Source organism: Canis aureus, chromosome 29 (assembly GCF_053574225.1).
Source record: "Canis aureus isolate CA01 chromosome 29, VMU_Caureus_v.1.0, whole genome shotgun sequence".
Lineage (NCBI taxonomy): Eukaryota > Metazoa > Chordata > Mammalia > Carnivora > Canidae > Canis > Canis aureus.
In genome coordinates this window covers 33,167,299-33,191,689 of record NC_135639.1, presented here as the reverse complement: position 1 = coordinate 33,191,689, position 24,391 = coordinate 33,167,299, and the positions used below count along the sequence as shown (strand labels likewise).

Below are 24,391 nucleotides of genomic sequence, written 5' to 3'. Positions count from 1 at the left end.
TAATTTGCCAGAGGCTACACAACTAGTAGTGGTGGAGCTAGGATATGAATCCAAGTAGTCTGGCACTCTAAGTGCTACCCACACTGCTCCCCAAAGCAAGCATTTCTGTCTCTTAGGTCTGACAGCATCGGCCACTGAATGGTATGGGACTGTCTGGAATGAAAAGAATATTTGAATTGGTGAGAAGGAGGGCAATGTAGTCCCCCTAACACCACCTCCCCCTTCCAAAAAAAAAAAAAAAAAAAGCCTGATATTGAAATGCTTGGTAAGTTTTTGCCATTGCTATCTCCTATGATATGTGTGGACAGCCCAGAGCTAGAGAACGCTGGCTCTGGGAGCAGTTCCTGTGCTGGCCACCCTCTCCTCTCATGCTCCCACCTCTCTTCTTAGAACAGCCTCCCTCACTCACCACAGACCGCTGGCCCAGGCGTCCTGTTGGCTCTGCTTCCCACCTCTGCCTGTTTATTGGATTTGCCTCATTCCTGACTCTCTGCTCCAGCCCTGAATTCCACCTCCCTCTGGCCCCTCAAATGCTCAGACTGAGATGGTTAGCGTCAGGGACTGGATTGTGAGGGACCTTTGTGACTGCTAAGGTTGCAGGGGGAGGTTATTTTTGCCTTTTTCCTTTGGTTTATGTGGCTGCTGTTAGTTTTCTAGCTGTGCTTCTTTGGTCTCTCAAGCACATAATTTGGAGCGGTATTAGTTGGGACCAGTGGATTTCAAACTGTGTTCCAGGAGTATGTGGGGCCCCTACCAGGTGAGGGGTGTGGTGGGGAAGACCTCAGCCCTTCACCCTGCTTTTGTAGCCCGCTCTTACTAATTTTACTTCTCTATTGAGGTTCTGTCTTAGCTTTGTCGTGGAAAGGCAGTTCTAACTGCTAGAGACAGAGACGTTTGAGAGGAACAAAACTGCATGTTAAGGCACTCTATTTCTTCAGCCCAGAGACTGGGGTGTGCAAGACACAGAAATCTGTGTTTTCTCTAATTGCATTTTGCAAATTTGGGGTCTGGATGCATGTTGCTTAGCTTTGTTTACATCCTGCCTCCACTATTTATATACAATCTGCACAACCTTGTGCAAAACTTGGCCTCTGGGGGCCCAAACTTCCTTATGTATGTAATGGGAGGGGCAATAGTAGAACCTATGTAATAAATGAGATAATTCATGTACAGGGCTTAGATCAGTGCCCGATACACAATAAGATTTCAACTAACCCTAGCTCCCAGGATCCTTTTTTGTTATTACCCAGTCTCCCAATGCTGTTGCAGAAGAAGCAGGCAGCCTCGTGTCTTCACGGGATTCTGATCTCCTGTGCTGCTGCAGCTGGGGAAGCGGGGGGGTCTCTTGTTCCTTCTTTCTCTGCCAAGTTGCTCCTGAAATTTCCCTCATCCCTGACTATAGATGACTTCAGGTACAGTGACAGAAGGCTGCCTCTCAGGGGCACAGCAGCCACACTCCTCAGGGTCTCTGAGGCCTCTCTGCTTCTGCCAAGAAGCAGGGTCTCTGCTACTTTTAGGATTTGTAGGACATTTCTTCTTTTTTTCCCCTGCCTGCCAGATGCAGGGACTGGGATGGGAGAGGTAGAATGAAACCCCGGTCTTGGGATCCCTGGGTGGCGCAGCGGTTTGGCGCCTGCCTTTGGCCCAGGGCGCGATCCTGGAGACCCGGGATCGAATCCCACGTCGGGCTCCTGGTGCATGGAGCCTGCTTCTCCCTCTGCCTGTGTCTGTGCCTCTCTCTCTCTCTCTCTTTCTCTCTCTCTCTCTGTGACTATCATAAATAAATAAAAATTAAAAAAAAAAAAAAAAAGAAACCCCGGTCTTTTCCCTGCTTCTTTTCCAAGGCATTTTGATTTATAATACAGACTGAATACTATTGAACCCTTTCCCCTCTACCCTTAGGACTTAACAAAATGTAAACATAAACAGGGTGGTTAAGCTTGACAGGGTTATTGGTCAGGCAGTGGTCAGTGCCATATGTGCTCAGTGGTAGCATTGCTGTGTACTCTATGGCATGATCTGCTACGTGGTGGCCCTGACAAATGTGCTCCATTTATAAAAATACTGGAAAGTCTCCTTCTGAGGGGGCTGATGATGTGTGCTCACAAGTCCAGAGGTATAACAAAACATGATGATAATCTATAAATTTTTAATGCCTTTTTGGAACAGCTACATTATAATAATAAAACAGTAAGGCTGCAATATTCAGAATTAAGGAAGAGGCAGAAGCAAGGAAAGACTGTTTTGATGACTTCATTTTATGTTTAAACTATATAATATCACCGACTATGGAAAATCCAGGGAATGGAAAAAAAATCATTGGAAAAAACACATGTGACCAAGTGCATACTATACACATCTGGGATTAAAATATCATATAACACAGTTTAATTTGGATATCACTGGAATTGGTTCAAGTTACTGTCATTTCTAAAGAAGTCTTTATTCATTTGTTATTATTAATGACATGAACTCACATTTCATTGATGAACATATTTTCACCTATGTTATGTTTGCCTAAAAGAATTGAAGCCCTCTCTGGTAGTCTGGTTTGTCAATCTCAGAGAGGTGGATACAATTCACAGAAGTTAAATACTTTTGGCATGAAATTGTATTCCCTTTTCCCCCTAAAAGCAGAATGAATTTGGATGACAGAGCAAAGCATAAATCTCACTCTGTGTGTAGTTTGTTAACTGTTGGAGTATGAGCAGATTCAGATTCACTTCTTTGCCGCTCAGCAGGCTCAATAGTCCCTAACTCAGCCTGGATTACTGTGCTTGAGATTTATTTTTTCATCATGCCTCGGCATGGCTTTAAAATTCACAGTGGGAGGGATTGGTAAAGCTCCAGGCAGTTGTGAAAGAAATATGCTCAATTAATGTTTGAATCTAACAGAGGAAGGTAAGAACTTCTTTAGCTATTTTATATAGGAGCTATAGAAATTTACAAAAAGAACCCTAAAAGGTGACCTTCATGTACCATCAATGCAACATAGTAGACAGCCCTGAAGGTTCTTCCATGACAGCTCTTGGATCTAGGACTTTGACTACCCTTTGCTGACTGAGAATAGGCTGGGCCTCACCAATGCCAAGTCATGGGATGGCTGACAACAGGTGAAGTGTGTTCCCAACCCAGGCAGGCAGGCCCAGATCAAATTAGTTACAGAGGATAAGAGAGTGTGCTTATTTCTAGCTGCACTGTATAGTTCTAATGAATTATCACTATCTAAGCAGTCACATCTAAAATATGTCACCTATTTAGGAGATACCAGTTAAAAAAAAAAAAAGAATCTTTAATCCAAACAATTTTAACTAAAATTTTATCTTTTAATTATTAATGGACATTATATATTCATTTTATGATTTGTTTATTACTTATTTATTCTATGCTGTGTCATCCAACAATGAAAATTGAGGGCTAGAAAGGAGGAATCCAAGTTTCCTCTTCTCACTTTTTTTTTTTTTTTTGCAAGATTTTATTTATTAAAGAGAGAGAGTGAGCACTCATGAGAGAGCACAAGCAGGGGGAGCTGCAACAGAGGGAGAGGTAGAGGTAGGCTCCTGAGGATGCCTGGGTGGTTCAGTGGTTAAGCGTCTGGCTTCAGCTCAGGGGGTGATCCTGGAGTCCTGGGATCGAGTCCCACATCAGGCTGCCCTAGAGGAGCCTGCTTCTTCCTCTGCCTATGTCTTTGCCTCTCTCTGTGTGCCTCTCATGAATAAATAAATAAAATCTTAAAAAAAAAAAAGAAAGAAAGAAATAGGCTCCTGGCTGAGCAGGGAGCCCAATGTGGAGCTCCATCCTAGGACCCCAGGATTATGACCTGAGCTGAAGGCAGAGGCTCAACTGACTGAGTCATCCAGGCGCCATCCCACCTCACTTTTAAAGTTTAAAGAACTGGTCTCTTGAGAGACTCAGGATTTGACCAAAGCCAACTAGTTGGGGAATAGCAAAACTGAGACCTTTGTTTCAAATAGAATTATGACCATACTGTAGATACATAATACATAATTTTGAATCCTGGATTCTTTGTCTGACATTCATTTCATCATTAAGATGTTTTCATATCATTCAGTATTTTCAAACCTTGATTTCAGTGGCTGGGTCTCATTCTGTCTCGTGGAGGGGGTTAGAATCCCCCTATTTCTGGACACTTAGCTGTTGATCCCCAATTTTTTTCTATTTAAATACCTCTCCATTGCTCAGATCTCTAATTCTTTCTTTAGCAGAGGCCCTAGAAGTGAAATTACCAGATCAAAGTGTAGAACTTTTTAAAAAAAAAATTTATTTATTTATTCATGAGAGACACACAGAGAGAGGCAGAGACACAGGCAGAGGGAGAAGCAGGCTCCATGCAGGGAGACGATGTGGGACTCCACCCGGGACTCCAGGATCACACCCGGTGAGCCGAAGGCAGATGCTCAACTGCTGAGCCACCCAGGTGCCCTAAAGTGTAGAACTTTTTTAGAGACTTCGAGTACATCCTGCCAAAATGCTCTCCAAAAAGGTTGTACCAATTTGCACTTCTACTAATGTTACCCTAGTCTTTCCAGTGGATGTAAGTGAAAGATACCAGACTTGGTATTTCATAGTTTGAACGTACATTTCTTTGATTACTGGAAATAAAATGATTATATATATAATATATAATATATATATAATATATATATCATCATTGTGCTTTCTCTTGGTTATTTAATAGTTTTGTCCATTTGTCTTTTATTTTTTAATATTTTTTTTTAAAGATTTTCTTTATTTATTCATGAGAGAGAGAGGCAGAGACTCAGGCAGAGGGAGAAGCAGGCTTCCTGCAAGGAGCCTGATTCCAGACCCAATCCCAGATGCTGGGATCACACCCTGAGCCAAAGGCAGATGCTCAACCACTGAGCCACCCAGGTGTCCCCATTTGCCTTTTTTTTTTAAACTTAAGATTTCTTAATGAATTAAGAATGTAACATCCCTGCATTCTGTATTTTTGCAAGTATTTTCCTATCTTTGTCACTTGATGCTGTTTTTCTTAACTAGCATTTTTTTCCTGATTGCAATATAATACAAGTTTATTTTGGATAACTTGGAAAATAGAAAAGCTCAATAAAGAAAAAGTCCAAATATCACCCACAATTCTACCATCTAGAGTAATTAGAACATTTGGTTCATGGCTTTCTAGGGGTTTTTTCCTTGTGTTTTTTTATTTCTCCAAATTGAGATCATATTTTCATGTTTTATACGTTTTCACGTAACTATGTCAATCATAATTAAGCAGATTGTGCTTATCCCTGCTATGGGATACTATATAAAAATATTAATGAAATACCATATTTTTGAAATGTTTAGCATGTTTTTTAATGTACAGAAAATTTTAGTATCTATATGGTCATAGATCTATGTTTTCCCTGATAATTATTTCCATGGCCTTTAAATTTGTAGTCTTTATCTATTTCCTATGATTAGTTATATTTTTTAGATTTTCAGGCTCTTATTTACATTGAGCTTTTCATTTGGAATCAGTTTTTTGTCCATTTTATGAGTTGAAGACCTAACCTATTTTCTAAATACTTAGTTTTCCTTAAAATATACTTATTTCCTCATATATATATATATTTATATATTTACATTCCTTATATAATTTCCTTGAATAATATATCTATTGGATAATCCTAGGCAATACCTAATCTTATTTCGTATATTCTAAAGTCAGCCTTAAGCCTAAAATAATCTATCCACAAATGCTTGAGTACCTTACTGTTTAGTTATGTTAGCCTTATAATGTATATTAGTGTCACATAGAGGCAGTTCTCTCTCGTAATTATTCAAATTTTCTTTATTATTACTTTTTTGCTTATTCTTGCCAATTAAATTTTGAGATATTTTGTGAGATCTCAAAAATCCACTGAAATTCTGAATGGGATTATAAGAAACCTATGTATTAATTCAGGAAGAATGAATATGTTTATAATATTTAGTCTTTATATACTACTATATTTCCTTTTCTTGAAAAATTATTATTGATGCGTGTTAGTTTCATATGTGCAACATATTGACTTGACAGTCCTATTACATTACTCAGTGCTCACCACAATAAGTATAATCACCAGCTGTCACTGTATAAAGTTATTACAGTGTTATTAACTATATTCCTTATGCTGTGATTCCCCCTCCCCCACCTCCTCTCTGGCAACCACCAGTTTTCTGTATTTAAAGGTTTGTTTGTTTTGTTTGTTCATTTGTTTTGTTTTTTAGATTCCATATATAAGTGAAATCATATGGTATTTGTCTTTCTTTGTCTGACTCATTTCACTTAGCGTAATAACCTCTTAGATCCATCCATGCTTGATGGCCAGATTTCATTCTTCTTTATGGGTGCGTAATACTCCATTTTAGTGTGTGTGTGTGTGTGTGTGTGTGTGTGTGTGTATCACATCTCACATCTTCTTTATCCTTTCAGTATGTTTCTTAATCTACTCAAATATATTTATATCCCTCATTAAATTTTGTAGTGATCTTCGTATTAATCATAGTTTTCTTATTTTTTAGGGGTTTTTTTTAGTTTTCTTATTTAAAAAAATGTTTTGTATTTTTTATTTAATCAACTTAATTTTTTAGTTGATTCTCCTGAGCTTTTTAGGTAAAGAATTGTATTATCTTCAAGTAAGGATTATTTCCCCTTTGAATCAGAGATCTCAGAACATTAATAACAAAGAATAAGGATAATAGACTTTTTTTTTTAATTTTATTTATTTATGATAGGCACACAGTGAGAGAGAGAGAGAGGGGCAGAGACACAGGCAGAGGGAGAAGCAGGCTCCATGCACCGGGAGCCCGACGTGGGATTCGATCCCGGGTCTCCAGGATCGCGCCCTGGGCCAAAGGCAGGCGCTAAACCACTGCGCCACCCAGGGATCCCTAGACCTTTTTATTTAATCCTGCTTTTAATGGAAATGCTTTTCATATTCACTAGGAAATACAATGTTGTCTTTTGGTTTTAAAAAGTTTAAATCACTTTGAGAAAGTAGTTTCATATTCACAGATTTAAATAAGAAATAAAAGAGAAAAGAATTATGTCACATGCCAAAAAGGCATCATCTTTGAGGTGATTATATGCATTTTTTTCACGTTTGACTACTGGTGTGTTTTATTAACAAATTTCCTATTGTTACACCATGCTGCAGTCATGTGGTGACACTTTATTATCATGGTGTTAATGAGTTAACATTAACTAATAGAGATTAATCTGGAACCAATTTAGATTTTACTTTGGATTTTTTTTTTAGCTAGCTTTATTTTAGCTTTGGTCATCAAAGCCTGGTGTTAAAATTAGCTTGCTTCTCCTGTCTATGCATAGATTGGATTCCAAGAGACCCCTGTGCCTTCCTGAGAGTGACAGGGGCAGATTCCCATGTGGTAAGGAGCTGGAGTCGCTGTTTGTGTCGTGGAGAGTAAGGAGGATAAAGTATTTATCAGAGACTGATTAACTGAGGCTTTTTCAGTGTCCTAAAAATGCAATCAGTACCTTTGTTTTTTTTTTAACCTGGATGCCCTTACCTCTTTATGTCTCTCAAAAGATGGGCATAATTGGAATTCTGCTGTTAGAGGATTCCAGACACTGAATGCAGACCTCCTTTTCTGGAGCAATGGGATGTTGAGTAGCACCGCAGCAAATCCACAGGACAGGCATGAGCTGCATCATCGCCTAAGAACCTAGCAGTTTTTAAATTCAGTGTCAAGGCTTAGTTTAGGTGAAAGGTTTAAATATATATATATGTTCCTGGGGTGCCTGGATGGCTCAGTCAGTAAAATGTCTGTGTTTGGCTCAGGTCATGATCTCAGGGTCCTGGGATCAAGCCCAGTGTTGGGCTCCCTGCTCAGTGGGGAATCTGCTTCTTCTCTCCCTCTGCTGCTCCCCCCAGCTCTTGCTTGTGTTCTCTCTCTCTCTCTCAACTAAATAAATAAAATCTTAAAAAAAAAAAAGTGTTCCTAAGGCACATAAAAAGGAAGAAAGAAAGCAGTTACAAAACTTAAGAATATTAAATGGAGAATACTATATGTGTGCAGTTTGTCCGCTATAGGATTGAGAAGCTGACCCCAAAATGTAGTTATTGTATGGGTGTCTTTGTGGAGAAACTGAAGATCATATGAACTTCAAATGTAGGGAGGTGGTTGGTTGTCTCTTCACCTTCGCCTTCTTCACACACTTGCTACTTATATGTTACCCCTCATTCCCTGTCTCCTCATTTTTTCCTACAATTTTGTTTTTTCCCAACCTTCTTTTTTCATCCATTCACCGCTGATATACACAGAGGTCATTTTGAGTCATTCCAGTGTGTCAGGCACTGTGGTGGCTGGTAAGATGAGCAGGACCCCCACAGCTACTGCCTACCTGGACTTACTGAGCCAGCAGTAATGTAGGTGAGAGCCTGACAATTTCTGGGATTTGTGAAACAAGGTGTTACTCTCTCCCTTTCTATCTCAGACATTTATTTATTTATGAAAGGGTAGTATAAAACATCACAGATGAGGAATCAGTTACAAGCCATAAAATACGAACATATTTTGTCAAAGGGGCTTGGTGAAAACTGCAGCTCGCCTCACAAGAAAGAGGCTTCTTTTTTTTTTTAATTTTTTTTAAATTTATTTATGATAGTCACAGAGAGAGAGAGAGAGAGGCAGAGACACAGGCAGAGGGAGAAGCAGACTCCATGCACCAGGAGCCTGACGTGGGATTTGATCCTGGGTCTCCAGGATCGCGCCCTGGGCCAAAGGCAGGCGCCAAACCGCTGCGCCACCCAGGGATCCCAGAAAGAGGCTTCTTGTACTGCTACTTGGTGTTTTCTTGAGCAAAACATTTTCATCTTCATGTGTTCCCCTTTTTTTAAAAAAATATTTTATTTATTTATTCATGAGAGACACAGAGGGAGAGAGAGGCAGAGACACAGACAGAGGGAGAAGCAGGCTCCATGCAGGGAGCCTGACGTGGGACTCGATCCCAGGTCTCAAGGATCACACCCTAGGCTGAAGGCGGCGCTAAACCACTGAGCCACCTGGGCTGCCCCATGTGTTCCCTTTTGAAGACATTTCTTTTCAACTTGAAGAATTCTGGAAGCAAGGGCCGCTAGGATGAAGAACATGGCCAGTTCCAAGGAATAGGTTAGAATGCACAAGAAGAGGAGGCAAGTGGTCACCTCGTGACTGGCTCTGTTCTGTGCAGAGGCTCAGGGGAAAGCTTGGGAGAACGTCCAGGATGTTGGTTTCTGTTGTCCTGAGGAAGGCATTCAGGTCCTTCTGGAGTAACTAGTTTACATAAATGCTCGTCTGTTGATTTACTACTTTATTACATACACTTCTTGAAATAGACTGCTGCTGGTTGATTCTGTAAAGATGTTGACTATATTCCTAATTTTATACCCAAAATTTGCCGTCAAAGATCTTTTAGTCCAGCTAGGGAGACAGGGCACAAATAGTTAAAATTTTCAGTGTCCTTGTGAAGAAATGAGTCTCTGGCCATTTGTTAAATGTCTTGAGTCCAGGAGAGGGAGCTCTGGCTTGGATTTTCTGGCAGAGTGAGGGCTTGACTGAGGCAGGGTATGGCTTGATGGAATAGAACGGTGTTCCTGCTTGGGAAAAGATGAAGTAGTCTCAGAAGGCTTGTTCACAGGAGAGCACAGCCCAGGTGGGCAGGGTCTCCTTCGAGGCTCTCTTTTTCCCTGTTTGCCCTGCATAAATGTTGGAGCTCCATAAGGTAAATCCACCTCCATGAGTTTTCATCTTTACATCAATGGTTCCAGATCTTTTTGTGGTCCACTCTTTACTCTTCAGCTCCAGATCTGCCCGTACAAATGCCTGTGTGACATCTTCCCAAAACTTGTGTCACCAATTGAACTCAACCTTTTCCCAAACCTCTTTCTCCTGTGTTCCTTAATGTAGTGAATAGAACACTTATATCGACCTACTTACCGAGACCAGAAACCTCAACTCTCCAAGGCTATCCCTTTGGAGCCCATGGTCTTTTAGCACTGGGGGCTTTTCCCCATTTCAATGTCTGTTTTCCCCAGTAGAGTATATGCTCCATGAAGCCAGGGGCAGGGACTACTGTCAGTGTTCATTTCTTTTATCTCCAGTCCCAGCACTATTGAGCCTGACAGATATTGATTGATTGACTGTGTGAATTGAATTTCTGTTTGTCCTGCCTTCTAAATATTTCTCTAGTTAAGCAGACCTCAGTTTGAAATCCAACTTTGCTGTTTTTAAGCTGGCTAATGTTGATATTTTTAAAATTTTATTTTGAGATAATTTTTTTGATTTACAGATTAAGCTACTTTTAATCTGAGTTCCTGGATCCGTAAAATGAATATTATCCTAGTACCTATCTCATAGATTTGTGGTAGATTAAATGAAATAGAGCACATGAAACATTATTAGTGTTTTTGACAGGTGCATACTCTATACTGTTACAAAGTTAGGTTGGAAGCTAGAACATTGAAGGTCTTCAATACAGGTTAAGAGGTGTATGCTTTATCTTTCAGAAGATGAAGATCATGAAAGTTTCCAACGATGCAGTGGAAAAACCATGAGCTCTGGAATCAACAGATATGGGTTCAGATCAGAACTCTACGACTTAATAGCTGTGAGGCTTTTCACAAGTTTCTTAGCCATTCTCAACCTTAGTTTTAAAACCTCCAAAATTGAGGGTCTTCTGGGTGGCTCAATGGGTAAGTGCCTGCCTTCGGCTCAGGTCATGATCCCAGGATCCTGGGATTGAGCACTGCATCGGGCACTCTGCTTAGTGGAGAGTCTTTTTCACCCTCTCCCTCTGCCCTTCCCCCTGCTCGTGCACACACACATGTTCTCTCAAATAAATAAAATCTTAAAGAAAAAAAAAAACTCTAAAATTAGGACAATAATACCTTGTACCAGGAATTGTTGTAAGGTACAGGTAATATTAATAACTGAGATAGTATATGAAAAGTATCTGACAAGGTACAAGGTATTATTAATAAGTAAAATCGTATATGAAAAGTGTCTGACACTAATTTGTTCTTTTGGGTTTTGTTTTTGTTTTTTGTTTTTTTTTAAGTTGCTCTCTTTCTTCCAGTGATAAGCTCTGGGTTCCGTTGGAAGGAGATGTATGATCCAGAGGCTTGTCTTTGGCTCAGCTCAGTTTAACATTTTTGTCAGATACTTTAATGAAGCCTGATTTCCTAAATTCGCAGAGAACTCAGTGTTGAAATAGCTGATATAATAGGTGATGGAATGGAGGCTCAAAATGACATCAACAGGCTGACATGGGAAGTCAGGCATCTAGCAGATGGATCCAAGCAGTCAGGAGCAAGGAGACCAGTTGGAAGATGATTCCACTCGTCCAGGTCAGAGATGGAAAGGACCTGAACTGGGTGATATCAGTGACAACAGAAGAGAGTTAACAGTTGGGAGAACTTTTTTGAAGAATCACTAGAATATAGCAGCTAACTGGGTGAATATGTGGATAAAGACGGCCAGAGATGAAAGAGAAGTTTCCTTTCTTGGTTCCTGGGAAAAAGAAGGTGCCAGTTACTAGGAAGCAGGAAGTTAGGCAAAAGAATTGAATTAGGGAGAGGAGGAAGGCAGGAGTCTGGTTTTGTACACGGGGTATTGGCTCTACCCAACAGGAAGTTGGAAAGTCAGGACTGTAGCTTATGGGAGAGAGGCTGTGTCTGGAAAGAGGCATTTGGGAGTCATCCACATAGAGGTGATAGTTGAAGTTGTGGGTGGGAGGGGATGAGATGGCCAAGGAGTGGCCGGTGCTATTCAGAATCATTAGCGTTGTTGGCTCTAACTTAAGATAAGCAGGATAAACAAACCCTTCCCCAAGTGGGAACTAGTTCTACTGCCTTCTTCAGGTTCTTTAACTCATTCAAGCAGTTTTACAGGATGAAAAAAAACACATAAAATAATATCAGATTTAAAAAAATCATATCTTTGATTTGTATATTATGGTTTATTTTTAGTTATGCAAGTAATACCTTCTTGATTGGAAAGAATGTAAATACTGTATAAACACAGATAAAGTAAAAGTCCCCATTAACATTAACCCTTGTCCAATTTTACTTTTTTTTCGGAAGTAATCACTGTTACAAGTTCAGTGGGTGTTCTTACAAATTTTTTTATGCATTTATATAGTTGTACTCATATATACACATAAAGATACACTTGTGGTTTTGTGCGTATGGTTTGGTTTTATATAAGTGAGTTCATAAAATGTTCTTTAATTTTTATTTTCATTTATTTATTTTTAAATATTTATTCATTTGAGAGAGAGATAGTAGGGGGAAGGGCAGAGGGAGAGGGAGAGAATCCCAAGCAGAGGCCCCTGAGTTGGCTGTCAATTCCACAACCCTGAGATCGTGACTGGAACCAAAATCGAGAGTCCAACACTTAACCAACTGAGCAACCCAGGTACCCCAATTTTTACTTTAAAAAATGAAACAATATGCTCTGAAACTCTTTCCAAGTAAATTTATTTAGATCTGAGTCATAAAAACAAATAAAAAATCTCTTTTCCTGGGTATGAATATACTGTTTTATTTAATCATTTCCTTATTGATGGAATATACCATGTTTTCAACTTTTGCATCTGTCCATCCTACAGATATTTATTGCTTGTACTGTGTAGGAGACTGCCCAGTAGATACTAGGTATGTTGGTAAATAGTAAGCTAGGGTTTTGCAAGTGTTGGGGTTGATGAGAAGCACATCTTCCAGGGGTCAACTATGAATATGCTGTTAACCTTATGACAGAAAATTTCTTTGTCAGCCTCAGCCACTTGCTGTGTTCAGCCATGCCAGAGCCTTCTCAGCGCCTTAAGCTAGAGGACCTGGAAGTAGCAGGAAGAAAGGGAAAGGATTAGCCTATACTAATGAGATGGGGCTTCCACCTCTATCCCCAGGTTCAAGCCAAACGAAGTTATAGTAATTGATTGTGGGGGAGTAGAGTGGGTTTGAGAACGTTTTTCTTATCACAAACATAATCAAAATGAATATACAAAACTTTAAGTTCACACTTGAGAGCTTCTGAGGGTATATCCACCTGTGAGAAACTGGTTCATTGTTCTCTTTTCTCTTGAGTACATATGATTGAGGCAGCTCCAGTGTAAGGACAGCAGCAGAAGGAAAGGGAGAAGGAGCACCTGGGTGACTCAGTGATTGAGCGTCTGCCTTTGGCTCAGGTTGTGATCCCGGAGTCCTGGGATCAGAGTCCCACATCAGGCTCCCTGCATGGATGGGGCCTGCTTCTCCCTCTGCCTATGTCTCTGCCTCTTTCTCTGTCTCTCAACAATAAATAAATAAAATCTTAAAAAAAAAAAAAAGGGAAAGGAAGAAGAACCCCTTCTGTAACTGTTTTATCTCAACCCAACCATTCTTTTCCTTTTTCCTCTTTCTCTGCTTTTCCTGCCTTTAATGCTCTGAATCGATTGTACCACATTTAGTGAGCAAGTTTGGGGCATAGGTGTTTTATGCAACAACACCAGGGCCCTAATTTTCCTTTTCTTCATTTCTGCTGCCTTCTTCACTCAGGACTCAGAGAAGGTTCATTCCACTTTGGGCTAAAATGCAGGGAATCATGCTGGTCCTTCTTTCTCCTCTTCCCTCTGTTCAGCACTGGCTCGGCAGCTGGGAGGCTCTGCCAGGAGGTCAGGAAGCTGCACCATCCCAGAGCAAGACTGCCAAGAGCAAGGGCTTCACGGCAGTCCTGAATCAATGACCTAGGCAGCCGTGTCCTCTAGCATGTGTGACAAGTTTGGCTTGGAAATTTCTTGGGATCTCTCCAATTCCCCAAGCCAGGCCCCTCCCAACTTGAGTCCTCTGCTTGTAGCACAGTGAAGACTGGGGGATCCTTTTCATTTTACCTGTTTCTACTCCTAGCCAAGCCAAACTGGCCCTCAGGGCCGCTGGACACTGAATGGGCTCATCTCCACATGGCTTCCACAGGGATATGTCTGAAGCACAGCTCTCATCTGCTACTTGCAGAAAAGTGGTTGGTACCCACTTCTTTGGGTACATGTCCCAGCCCCCTTTGTCCCTCTGATCCCCACCTATCTCCTGGCACCCTGAACACCCCAGCAGCAGATGCCTAATGCTTTCACTACTTGGAGCTCCCTAAATATAACACATGGTCTTCCCATTCTGTGTCTTACCTTGGGCTGCTCACTTTTCCCCATCCATCTTTCTTCTGTACTTTAAGTTTAGGTGTCATTCTAGAAAGCCTTCCCCAACACACGCACACACACACACACACACGCACACACACACACACACATCTAATACCATATTCATGTCACTGACCTTGAGTTTTTTGTTTAGTATCTGTGTCTTCCACTCCAGGATGACAGTCTGAGTCACCTCTCTGCCCCAGGACCTGGAATATATACTGGACACTCAGTTTATGCTTGTTGAACTCAGATGACCTGGGGCAGGGATTATCTTTGTGGTTCTTCCAGGTTTGCCTACCTGACAGATCCCTGACTTCCTAAGTAACATCTTATTATTTGAGAAATAATGCCTTATTAGTGAGGAAACACATTGAGAGTCCTTGCCTTATAATAAATAATTGTGTTGCATTCAGTTTGGGTGGTTTGCAGGGTGGAGCATCATCATTTTTAGATTCCAGACAAATCTCTGCCTACGAAGAGTGCAGAAGTAAGGAGGAGCCACATCATTGTGTCAAGGTCAGGGTGTCATGAACTGCCTTTCCCCCCAACCCGCTACAATAACCCCACCTATCGTGTGGAGTCTTTCCTTTTACAAAGCACCTTGGCCACAGCTGATTTCTTGTGTCTTTTCCTGTAAATCATCTTGGGAGGTAGACGGAACCCGTGTATACATAATTTAACAAGTGAGGCCAATTCATTTATTTATTCTACAAATATTTATTGAGTTCCTACTGTGTCTCTGCTTTGGGAACATGGTAGTAGACAAGACTACTTTTGCAGCTCTCAGGAAGCTCTGGTCCTAGTTGCAGGATGCCAACCAGTAGCTAGTATACAAATAAGTAATACATTTAATTTCCAGTGGTGGTAGATGCTCAGAAGACAATCAGGCAGTGGAATAGGATGGAAAGCAATGGGTGGGAGGGGAGAAGGCCACTTTAGAGCTTGCAGAGCCTTTCTGAGGTGATGACATTTGAGCTGAAATCTGAAAGGTGAGAAGCAACTGGCTAGATGGTGTCTGAGGGAAGTGGAGTGACTTGCTGAAAGTCCCAGGGTGGAGCTGGCCCTGAAGCTGTGAAGCAAGCTCATTCCCCGATGTTCCTTAAGCCCTTCTCTTTCTTCTCTACCATGTCCAGGTACACCCATGAGTATGTTGGGGTACAAGCTATGGGCAAGAAGTGGATGAGGCATGCTAACACATGTCAGGAACTCTCACCAAGTATGGCCCTGTCAGCTATCCTTAGAAAGTACACGGCAGTCCATATTTGAAGAGGGGTCACCCAGGGGCCAAATTTCTTCATCATTTGTCTCTCAGTAGGTCCATTTCACAAGGGATCCCTTAAGAGTAAACCTCACCTCTTTCCAGATCAGCAGGAAGGGGTATCACAAACTCCTCTACAATGCAGGTTATCATCCTGCCCTGTTTGTTTTTTTTTATTGTGATAACGTATACATAACATAAAACTGGCCATTTTAACCATTTTTAAGTGTAAAGTTTAGTGGTATTAAGTGCAGTCCATTCTTGTGCAGCCACCAATACCAGCCATCATCAGAACTAGTTCATCATCACAAACTGACACTCTGTACCCGTTCAGCACTAACTCCCTGCCACCTTTTTTATTTTTTTAAAAGATTTTATTTATTTATTCATGAGAGACACAAACAGAGAGAGAGAGAGAGGCAGAGACACAGGCAGAGGGAGAAGCAGGCTCCATGCAGGAAGCCCAACGTGGGACTTGATCCCGGGTCTCCAGGATCACGCCCTGGGCTGAAGGCGGCGCTAAACCCCTGAGCCACCGGGGCTGCCCCCTGCCACCTTTTTTAAAGCTCTGGTGGATCACAGGTAATGAAACGAATGCCATTTTACAAAAGCTCACCACCACCTGCACCCTCCAGTGAGTTTGTCCTCCTTGTGTTTAATGCAGTGTCATCGATGTAGCAGTCTGAACATAGCTGGCACTAGAGTCACCTGGTTGGCAGGGAGAAGAAGGGGAAGTGCCTGCTGAAATTTAGATCTCCTCTGTCCTTCCTGAATCAGAACCTCTCACCCAAACCTGTGTATTTGTACTAAGTCTCTCACATGATTATAATGCTGACCTAAATATGAGAATCACTAGTTTCAGCCTAATGGGAAGAGCACATGAAGAAGAATATTAGTGAGGGCATAAAGGGCTTGCTATGGGGAAGTAGCTACCTGCATTTGAATACCTGCCTTCCCCAGTGGCTAGCTGAATAATTCTGGGCAAGTTGTTTTAATCTCTAAACCTGTTTTCTTATCTCTAAATTGGAAATTGTGGTCTTAGTATGTATCTCACCAGAGTTGCTGTGATGATTGAGTAAGACATGAGGTGCTCAGATGGGTGCCTCGCATGGACGTTCTCAGGTCTTGATGTGGCCTAGAGGTGGCGAAGTGACCCAGGAGATTACTGTACACAGGGTGGTTCTGTTTTCTTGAGGAGTTATGGGCAAAGTGGATCAAAATGTATGATTTCAAAAGTGTTTCATCTTTCTCTGTCATCCCACTGCAGGAAAGGAACCAAAGTTTTATTTAGGATAGGAAATATATAGATATGCCTGCGGCGATTGATAGGGTACAGTATTCTTGAAAAATATTTTCAGAGATGGATTTGTGTGGAGAAATTCCTCAGAGGATGGTTAGGTGATGAGTAGTAATGCATGTAGTACTTAGCTGTGGGAAATAAGAAAATGAGGCTCTGGTATTTGTCCCTGATACTTACCAACACCCCATTTTTGAACAAGGGCAATTAAAGCTTGCTTAAAGAATGTTCTGGGTGGCTGATGCAAGAGTAGTTTGAAAGTGAGTCTCATAGTCACTTGTCAAAGAAGTTTCCTCAGTAGAATGTAGCTCTGCAGAAAGGAATGTAGAGGGGGCTAAGGAGTGATAAACAGGACACAAAAGTGGAGGTGAATGCAGGTTCAGGGAGTAGCAGACCAGACCATGCTAGCTGAGGTGTGTCAAACTGGTGGGTTGGAGAGTGGTTTTGATTAGATCACCTTCAAACTGGGCTCTATTTGGCCTAGTTTAATATAAAATATCACCTGAATATGTCTCTTTGATAAATTTCAATTAGAATCAGTAGTTTTATGGACCATTTGTACTTAGTGCTTAGCATAGGATTTGGCACATAGTTAGGCGTTCAAAACTTTTTTGTTGAATAAGTGAATAAATATACCCTTTGGCTGACCAGCCCTTGCAGGAATGATTGAGCGATCTGGAAGTTATTGTACTCCAAGGATAGGACCGTATTACAAATATATCAAACAAGTAAGATTAGGCATGACTTCAGGGGAGCATTTTCCATGATCTCTTCCTTTTTAAAATAATATTTAGAACATTGGGAAAGGAACATTGTTGATGTTTGTATAGATTCCATTGTGTTCAAAAGTTATTCCTTTGGACAATATAATATTAATATTAAACAAACGAAGCAGGATATAATTTTAGTTCTGTATAGATGTATGTTCATGGGGGAAAACTGGAAGCAAGCTGTAAGAAAATTAGGACTTACCTAATGATCTTACCTTATCTTTATACTTTATGCTTATTAGACTTTTTTCAAATTTTCTGCAGTAAATCTACTTTCATAATCAGAAAAATATAACATATGTTATTTGTTAAACAGTATAGAATGTGGTACAACACTCTTGCCAAAACTTGCTTTGTTTTTTTTAGCCCTAGAACTCATAAAAGTCATAACTGATATTTGGAATAATGATATAGTGGTAACAAAAATGAACTATACCTTACCAAGTGTCATGTGACATTATTGATTTACTGAGGAGCTTATACGATCTAGGTCCCGAGATTGGCCATCCCATGGCTCCTTGCTTCCACCTGCATATCCTCACCCTCCCTGGATACCCTTTGCCCTCCATCACCTTTAAGAGGCTCATGAGTGTCCTGAAAGCTGGCAATGCAGATCAGAGCCACCCTGCTTGCTTCAGATTGTGGACTCTGCAAACAGCTCTGTACTTGAGTTACACTACCCTGAAAAATAGCAAAAGTGCCAAGGTATTTGCCTACAGACTAAAAAATTTAAAATGACAACAACAAAACCCCCAAAACTTATGTGCTTCATTTTTTTTCAAATACAAAAAAGTATAAGTAATATTTCTTCTCCCTTTTGGATGACTTCTTAGTGATAGATCAGAGGCACAGCTAAAATGAACTTTGAGAGGGTTTTTGGAGGGTTTTCTTTTTTTTTTTTTTTTTTAAGATTTTATTTATTTGAGTCAGAGAGCACACAGTAGGGAGGAGGGGCAAAGGGAGAAGCAGACTCTCCGCTGAACAGGACCCTGGGATCATGACCGGAGCCGAAGGCAAATGCTCAACTGACTGAGCCATACAGGTGCCCCTGAACTTTGAGTTTTAATGAGGTATTCCATTTACATAAGCCATTAGAATAGTATCAGCTCCTCAGCTGTTGGCTTGGGCTTCCACCCAGAATTTGATGTCATTGGTGGACATTCATAAGGAACAGGAATTATTTTTAAGCTTGTTGACCAGAGGACCTCTGAAGACCTTCTTGGTACTAAATATAATGTTAAATATAATGCAAATATAAAAAAGAAAATGGCTAGAAATGGTTATCTTATGTGTTAGGTATGTGGATTCAAAATGCTTTCCATCTGTTAAGGCTTTATGGGAGAGCCTCTCTGAAACTGGAGAGTTATTTAGTCTGGAAAATGTTTTACTCTGTGAGATGATGAAATGTAGGCTAGGTATCAGATGTGGGGGAGCCAGGTAGGAGGGAGCTCAAGAAGCATAGCCATGAAGAAAAGAGTTTGCAGGAGCTGAATCATATCCTATTTTGATTAAATCAGGATCATTTTACTGAGAGACTGTAATGTGAGAATGTGTTAGGTAGTAGAGCAGTTCTTTTATGTTTATCTCATCCAGAGTGAGTTAGTTTTCATCACATGTATTTTTAATTCTTTGGAAAGACAATTACATTAATTGAGGAATGACTTACAGAATACCAGTTTGAAAAGAACATTTAGTGAATGGATGTGTTGATATTGTGAACTGTCAATTAACTAAAACTTGCTTGTAATATGAGCATGCTGAATGGTGGCTGGCGGTTGGCTGCTTGGGGAAGCCCGTTATATTTTTAATGCATAGGATGGATAATACAAGGGCTTTGAGAAAGCAGCTCTGGGTTCTTCTCATTTTTTTCTTCCCCTTCATTGCAAGACTTCCAATGTTGCCTTGACCTAATATGAGAACTTTCCAGCACCTCTCCAGGATGGTTCTACTCCTGCTGCTGCCATTAGGCTTAGCAAGGGTAGAGTAACCTCCACATGCCAGTCAACCTGCAACCTTCCATCCCATCTCCAAACATGGCCAAAACTCCTTCTCTCCTCCATTTTCTCCCCGGCCTCACTTCCCAGGCCAGAGTCCTTTATTAAAGGACTATGATATTCTCTGGGAAGTCTTTGCTGTTAAGACTTGAGTTCCTGGGATCCCTGGGTGGCTCAGCGGTTTGGCGCTTGCCTTTGTCCCAGGGCGTGATCCTGGAGACCCGGGATCGAGTCCCGCGTTGGGCTCCCGGTGCATGGAGCCTGCTTCTCCCTCCTCCTGTGTCTCTGCCTCTCTCTCTCTCTCTCTCTATGTCTATCATAAATAAATGAGTAAATCTTAAAAAAAAAAAAAAGACTTGAGTTCCTGTTATTTTTTATCTTCACTTTTTATCAGTTGCACAATTAGTACACACACTATTGAATGATTCTCTCACTATTTCCCCCCCTGGGGTTACTCTATGCCTTTTATTGGCTACAGGGGAGGGGCTGCCTCCATGTCACCGGAGATGCTCACAATTTCTTCAGCCACTCCAGGCTGGGGCCCTGGGGGTCCTGGAGGTGGCTGGGCACGTCAGGCATGTTCCCATCATCTCAGAGGGGCACTGGATAGTTGTAGGGCATGGCCTGGTTGATCATGGTGGCATATTTGGTGAAGGGACTGAGGGTGGGCAGAATCACAGTGAGGCCTCCGATGGTGAAGGATGCGAGCAGCACCGGCAATTTGGCCCAGGCATCCTTGAGGAAGGTGGCGAGTCTCCCAGCCATCTGATCTCTGTGGCGGCGGCCAATTCTTTGACTTTTTAACTGCCTGGGTTATTCAGTATTTTATGATATTAGCTCATATCCTAAGTTTTTTCTTTATGGCTCTGTAATAGTGAAGGATTTTGCTGTAGGCAGGGATTGTGTCTTTTTCTTCTTGTGGAGCCATGTAGTCCCTTGCACATGTGCCAACACCCAGTATATTTGTAGAGCTAAACTTAAAAACTAATTTAGCTGCTTCCACTGGATGAGATAAAAAAAAAATCACCTTTTTGCGTACAAGTAATATTCTATACAAAACAATATATGAGCAAATACTTATTGAGCCTTTATTATTGTAGTCCTGGGAAGTGATTTAAAAGAAATAAACATGGTTCTACATCAGGAAGAAATATGTGATGACACTGGATATAATGATAAGAATAAAGGGTACTATTTTTTGACAGATTACCACTTTATAGGATTATTGTGAGGGTTATATGAGAAACTATTATTTCCTCCCATGTCACAAATATAAGAACTAAGCCTTAGCAAAGTTAAATGGAGATGGGATCCAAACTCAGATTGAATGATTCCACTGCCCTGGTGCTATGTCAGCACCATATTATGCAGTTGAGCAGGTTGTTCAGTGCTTGGAGGTGCCTGGCCGAGAGCACAAGTGGTATTGAAATGCAGCCTGCAGTCCACTTGAAAAGCTGATAGGAGGTAAAGTATACAGTTGGAGGAGTGTACACCTGTGCAGCTACTACTCCTTTGTGCCATTTTATCATCTTATCTGTGCTGTTTTCTACAGTTGCAATGAGTCACATATGACTATTGAGCACTTGAAATGTGGCTAGTGCAGCTTTGGAGCTGAATTTTTAATTCTCCTTAATTTAAATTAAGTTTTTACTTAAACTCAGATGGCCACATATGGCTAGAAGCTACTACATTAGCACAGGTCTAAAGGTTCAAATAAATGGAATCATTCAGTGCATAGCTTCTTTGATACAACCTAATGTTTTTAAGATTCATCCACATGTTACATAATTAGGGGATCATTCTTTTTATTGTTGAGCAGTCTTTGATTGTATGACTATACCACAGGTGGTTTATTTATCTGTTGATAGGCTTTTAGGTTTTTTCCCAGTTTGGGCTGTTATGAATAAAACTGCTAAAGACATTTGCATACGAGTCTATTTGTGGATGTATGCTTTTATTTTTCTTCTACCAGTGGAATTTTTGGGTCATCTGGTAAATGTATATTTAACTTTATAAGAAGCTGCCAAACTATTTTCAAAAGTGGCTATACCAATTTATATTCCCACCACAATATCCAGTCTCTCCAAGTTTGTACCAACTTTAGTATGGCCAGCCATTTTAATGTTAGCAATGCTAGTGGGAATGAAGTTCTATCTCATTGTGATTTTAATTGGTATTTCCCTGATGACTAATAACATTGCACATCATTTTGTGTGCTTGTAGGCCAATTGTATTCTTTTATAAAGTGCTTATTCAAACTTTTGCCCTTTTTAAAAAATAGTGTTGTCTGTCTACTTATTACTGAGTTATAAGAGTTTTTTATGTGTTCTGGATGCATATCCTTTATTAGATATTTATCTTACAAATATTTTCTGCCATACAATAATGGCTTGCCTTTGCAGAGCAGATGTTTTTAATTGTGTTGCAGTTTATCAATTGTTTTTCTTTTGTGATTTGTACTTTGTGTTCATTCTAAGAAATTTCTGCTTACTCCAGTAGTTGTAAAAATTTTCTCCTATGTGTCCTATTAGAAGTTTTATAATTTTGACTTTTACACTTAGAATCCATTTTGTGATCCATTTTGAGTTAACTTTTGTGTGTGGTGTGAGGAAGGGATTGAGCATCATATTTTTTTCATATAGAAATATTCGTGTATGTTATTTTATGAAGTATCTGTTCAAGTCTCTTGCTCATTTTTTAAAAATTGTGTTAAGTGCTTATTACTGAGTTATAAGAGTTTTATGTATATTCTGGATACAGGAATTTTTTCACATGTATGTTTTGTTTTTTGTTTTTTGTTTTTTTTCACATGTATGTTTTGTGAATATTTTCTCCCACTCTGGGGCTTTTCATTCTTCTTTCCTCCCTTCCTCCCTCCTTTCCTCCCTTCCTTCCTTCCTTCCTTTTCTTTCTTTCTTGAAGAACAGAAGTTTACAAATTTTTAAAAAAATTTTGATTAAGTCCATTTTACGTTTTTTTCTTTGTGGTTAGTGCCCTTTGTGTCCTAAGAAATTTTTCAGCATCCCGAAGTTATGAAGATTTTTCCTGTTTTCTTCTAAATGTTTTACACTTTTAGATTTTGGTTTTAGCTTTATAATCTGTTTTGAATTAATTACTGTGTATGGTGTGATATAGGGGTTGATGTTCATTATTTTTCTATTTGGATCCAGTACCATTTATTGACTATCCTTTTCCCACTGAATTACCTTTGCATCGTTGTTCAAAAGCCAATTGACTGTGTATAGGTGTATTTCTGGATATTCTATTTTATTGATCTAAATTTCTATCCTTTTGCCAGTAACACACTGTTTAGATTACTGTGGCTTTGTAGTAGTATTGAAATCAGACTGTGTAACTTGTTCTCCAATTTGTTCTTCTTGTGTGTGTGTGTGTGTGTGTGTGTGTGTTTTGTTCTTTTTTTTTTTAAGATTTTATTTATTTATTCATGAGAGACACAGAGGGAGAGAGAGAGACAGAGACAGAGACAGAGACACAGGCAGAGGGAGAAGCAGGCTTCTTGCAGGGAACTGGATGTGGAACTCAATCTGATCCCGGGACGCTGGGATCATGCCCCACGCTGAAGGTGGTGCTAAACCAGGGAGCCACCCAGGCGGCTCCTCCAATTTGTTCTTTTAACTATTTTGGCTACTCTAGGTCCTTTACATTTTACATGAATTTGTGAGATTGTTTCATTACTTGAAGATCAATCAGTATAGTTTACCAAGGAGAAAACTCATACAGTCATCTTAATAAGTGGAGGAAAAGCAAAAACTCATTTGTAATAAAAACTTCTAGCAAATGAAGGATGCAAGGAAACATTCTTAGTTTAATAAAAGATATTTGTAAGACACAGTTAACATAATATTAAATTGTGATGTATTAAATACTCTCCCTCAAAGACTGAGAACAAGGCAAAGATGTATGGTCTTTATACTTATATTGGTATCATAATTGGAGATCCTAGCCAGTGCAATAGGCAAGAATAAAAGGTATGCATTTTGAAAAGAAATAAGTAAAACTTTCTTTATATGAAGATGACATGGTATTTGTATAGAAAATTCTAAGTCATCTACAAAATATCTGTGGAAGTAATAATTGAATTTAGCAAGGGTATAAGTTGTATTGTTTACACACAATATTCAGTTGTATTCCTGCATACTAGCAGCAAACAACTGGAAAATGAAACATAAAATAATTCTGCATATAATAGCAACACTATCATAGGAGCAAATTTAGCAAAAGATATTCAAGACCTCTATAGATAAATACCAAATATTACTGAGATAAATTTTTTAAAAATATACGTGGAAATTTCTGTTGGTGAGCACATGGAGATTTGGAGAAGGTAGTGTGCTTGGAGAGGGCATGGAAGCTACTTGACATTGTCCTATGCGTTGCCCTATGCATCTCTACCATCTGGCTGTTCCTGAGTTATAGTTTTACAATAAACTAGTAATCTGTGTCTCATCCTCTCAGCCATCATTTTCAAAGCAGTAAATTCATTGTGGAACAAAGTGGCAGCAAATGTCAGACTCTCTTCTCTGGGCTTCCTTGGTCTAATGCCTTGGTAGCTCTTTAGCACCTTTATGAAAGTTCCAGATGAACCAAAAATTGTGAACCAAAAATTATTGAGGAACCATGAAATAATCCTTTGTTTTAATAATTTATTAAGAGTTCATATTTAGGGTGCTTGAGTTGCTCTGTCGGTTGAACGTTTGCCTTCAGGTCAGGCTATGATACCAGGGTGCTGGGATCAAGTCCTGCATTGGGCTCCTACCTGCTCAGCAGAGTCTGCTTCTCCCTCTAACCCTCCCTCCTGCTCATTCTCTCTCTCTCTCTCTCTCTCTCTCTCCCCCTCCCTCCCGTGCTCTCTCTCTCATGCTTTCTTTCTCT

At 40.2% G+C, this 24,391-nt stretch overlaps 1 protein-coding gene and 1 pseudogene across 6 annotated transcripts in view; one reads left to right on the top strand and one right to left on the bottom strand.

Moving 5' to 3' along the window:
* The window catches only part of PLCE1 (phospholipase C epsilon 1), a 317,588-nt gene that overhangs the window by 5,809 nt on the left and 287,388 nt on the right, over window positions 1–24,391 (top strand). The window lies entirely within an intron of this gene.
* Window positions 20,009–20,263, bottom strand: LOC144300825 (NADH dehydrogenase [ubiquinone] 1 alpha subcomplex subunit 3 pseudogene; annotated as a pseudogene).